The sequence below is a fragment of the Cryptomeria japonica genome, chromosome 11 (genome assembly GCF_030272615.1).
Source record: "Cryptomeria japonica chromosome 11, Sugi_1.0, whole genome shotgun sequence".
NCBI classification, from domain to species: domain Eukaryota; kingdom Viridiplantae; phylum Streptophyta; class Pinopsida; order Cupressales; family Cupressaceae; genus Cryptomeria; species Cryptomeria japonica.
This window is the reverse complement of record NC_081415.1, coordinates 466,038,848-466,042,962: the sequence shown is the minus strand read 5'-3', so window position 1 is coordinate 466,042,962 and position 4,115 is coordinate 466,038,848.

Sequence of the window (4,115 nt, the reverse complement as noted above, 5' to 3'; positions counted from 1 at the left end):
TGGATACCTTAGTGCATATTTGTGTTAGACCCATGAAGATTGTATGTGCATAGTATCATATGTGAATTATTGTTATTTAATGTGTATATATTAATGATATTTGAATACTATTGTAGCCATTTAATATTTAATTGTGTATATGGCTTATAAGCATTCGATGGAATATGGATTGCATGATTTTACCCTTTAGGCTTTTGGGAGTTTGGTTGGTTTTATAATTTTAATTTGGTTTTTATTTTTATTTTATCTCTCACTTAAAAGCGAGTTTATAATTTTGGGAGCTCATTTTCATTATTTTTGTAGGAATGAATACAAGGTAGGGAACACAATTTAATAAATCCCTTCCACCCATCATTGCACTCACATCTTTTTTGTATTAGTTTATATGATCAAATGATGAATTTACCCCCACCACTTCTTTTAAGAAATTCAATCCACCTAGTAATTGGAAATGACCTTTTGTCAACCCACCTTTATTAGGAGGTAATCTCTAGAGCAAAAAATTGTCAAGATTTTGCATGCCCCTTCTATTAGTGTATGGTGCCTAGTGTTTGCACCTAGAGGTGGATGTTGGGTCCCTCTATAGTACCATTTTTTTGCTTGGTCAAATTCCACCATTTGACCATAATAAAAAAAGAAAGAATTATAGAAAAATATATCATTTGATAGTGGTTTAAAGGTGCTAATAGAAATTTTTTATTCGACAGCTCATGAAATCAATCCAATTGTGCCAACACAATGAGATGGTTGGATGAATGCTACTAAAGGACTCCATTCGCTTCCTTGGTATCAAGACCCTTCTAGATTATATTGCACTAAAGTAGACTCCTACGAACTTGAAGAGAAAAAAGTTACCAAATTTTTTCTTGCATGTTCAAGCCTCAATCCATGGTACCTAAGAATTTACTGTTTACAAATGCAAGTGGACATCAAGTCCTTCTATAGTATTGTATCTCAAATTTTCTCAACTCCAAACTATTTGACCATGCCAATAATGGATACATTCTTAGATCATCAAAATAAAATTGTAAGAATGAGCTCTAATCCCATCATAGTTATCTACCACCTCTAGTCGACATAATTAAGTCCCTCATGGGCCACACTATTATCCAATTTGTTTCCCCCTCTATATACATGAGGTGATGTAGAGAAAAATAATAATATTTGTCTCATTAAAATATAATCCTCAATTCTTCATCTTGGCTTAGAATTTCCATTGAGAATTGCTGTAGTAGATTTAGAGTCTCCCTCAATCTGAATATTATTAATACTTATAGATAGAGGATGGTGAATTCACAAACACAAAAAACACATTTGCTTCATTATTGGTTTTGATTCCAAGACTACTTGCATAAGAAACAATTAAACCACCCTTATTTCTAATAGCTCATCCCTCCAAAATTACCTAGATTCTATTTTGAGGCCCCATAAAAATTCAATTTCAACCATCCCTTGAGGGGGTCTTTTAAGTAGTAACTTCTTCCTCAAGTATTGTTTTCTAAGATCCCCATTATGTACCTCTCTTTTAATTCCCCAATCTTAGATGATCCTCATTTCTCGGGAACTAGGAAATCATAGAAGATTTTATATAATATCAGCCTTTACATTTTCTTCTATGTCCCTACAAATCAACTTGAAGATAAGATCTTTTTTAGATAGGTTTCTAAAAATTTCATTATTTCTTTTTTTGCACACAATCCAAACTAAGTGTAGGGGCCCATGTTCCAAATTTCTTTCACGATTGGGTGGAAAAAAGGACACGACTAACCCTCCAAGAAATCGTGCATCCTCTTCAACATAATCTAGTTAATTTATTGTAGTTTGTAAAAAAGCTTCCCATTATTTTCTTGTAATCTCACAATAAAAAGAACGATGATTGACATCTTCAATAGTGGAGGAAAAAACTATATAGCAATTAGGAAAAACAAAATCCCCTTCACTTTAAGTTATGCTGAAAAATATTTTGTTATGTACGAGAACAAGTTTACTTTCGGTAAGAGTTTGTTGTTCTATTTTCTTCCATTTCTTATTCGATAAGATAGTATCCAATTGAATGAAACCAGACATTGATTTAATGAATTTGACATCACATATCCCATTGTTTTATATAAAATAAGATACATTTACAAGATACAAAAAAACCATCTAATTACTTTAGATTAAATTATATAATAACTATACTCTTATATTAATAAAATAGATTAAAACTATCTGAAAAAGTCCAAATAATATAAATATAAGATTTTACATGATAAATTAGAAAGGTAACAACCACAAAAAAAAATAAAAAATAAAAAAAATTAACCAATTCCTAAAATGGAAGTAAAATAGAATGAGCTTAAGTCATTACACCAAATTTAGGTGCACATCATTGCATAAAAGAGCAGGGATTTAGTCTTTCTTTTAGACTGCCACTTATATTCTATCATCAAACCAAATTCAATTGAATTCAACAATGTACAAATTTCTTTAAATGCAACAATCGTTTTTGGTAAGGAAACGGTGGCTTTCACGGAAAGAATGGCCACCCATTGACTTTCATCTTCATTTTATAAATAAGTCAGCAACTACCACATATTTATTTTCAAATCAAGAAAATCACAAGAAATCTGCAAGTTCTGTAAGTTAAGTTTATTGACCAAGGAAATTTAAAATCCGCAAGTTAATATTATAGACTGTCGAAATCTTGTTTATAAATCGCAAAAAAAATAGTTATGTACGATAAATTACAAGAAAGAGTGGCCACAAATTGCATGTGAGGTTTCCATTGAACAAGTCAATAGTCGGTAGATTTCTTATTTTCATAATTTATTGTCAAGAAAATGAAATAAAAACAGATATGCACCATAAATCATAAGGACAACATGAATGAGGTACTACTTAAATCTTCATGCTTTTCCTAGTTTCCCTCCTCTTGGTCTTCTTCATCTTCTTCATTTACTTTTTCTGTACCTTTTCCTTTTCCTTGGTCTTTTTGGTATAGTCATGTTGATCTGAAAGGAATCAAAGGCTCGACCAAGGGGGTGGAGAGATTCTCTCTCAACTGGAATTGTCAAAGTTCTGGTGGGTGATTTCGGTCGTGGCTATTTTGGTTCTAAAACGGACCTTTCGTACAGCATGATAGCGATGTGTTAGTCAATCGCAACCGTTTATTGCAAAATCGACGGTATAAAACGTGCGACTAACACGCGTATTAGTCAATCGATATTGCTGTTTTGGAGCTAGAATAGACGTGTCTGATGATTCCAAGATCTCTAACATCATCATCTGACAGATGATATTGGTGATCTTTACAATAAACATTTTGGAAATCAATGTACTCCTCTGGAAATTTTTATCAATCTTCCTTAGACCCTACGGCCAAAAGTCAGCATCTTGTATGTCTTCCTTGTATATTGTAGTGCCTCCTCCTATTACATTCATAAATCTTTTTGCTAGTAGCTTCAAGGTGAATGTGACTTGTTCAACAATCAAAAGCACTGTAAGTCTATAACTAGACTTAGTAAGAACCCTCTCTTTTCCTTGGTACATATGCTCATTCCCTCTCTTCCACAAGAACAACCAAAGGATACTAGTAGATAAAACAAAACAAAAGAGATTGGATTTTTTTTTGTTTAGACCCGGTATAAAACCCATAAGAACTTTAGACCAACAAGACTCATTAGTGATGTTCCATTCCCTTATATTACTTATAAAAAGAGACCAGACAACAGTAGCATATTGACATTGAAAAAAATGTGAAAACAACTTTGCTTAGCACCACTAAGAGACAGTTGACAGGGGTAGGACTAATAAAAAGTTTTTGAATAATAAGCTGCCATCTAAAAATAACTTTTCATAGGTTCAAGTCTATTAGACCAGCATTATTCAAGATTTTTCTTCTACATTTTATTATTAAGATTCAAGTTCCATCTCTTATTAGCATGCTCAAGGATGCTCTGAATCTGAGTGAGGGTCTTATATAGACAATTTGCCTTAATTTTGAGAAGGGGTGTCCCATCAGCCCATTTTATTTTAGTAATGAACTCAGTTTCTTTAAGGGATTTGTGAGACATGGACCAGCTCTGATACCATGTGAGATTTTTCCAAGATCAAGAGGCAATGGAAAACACAAC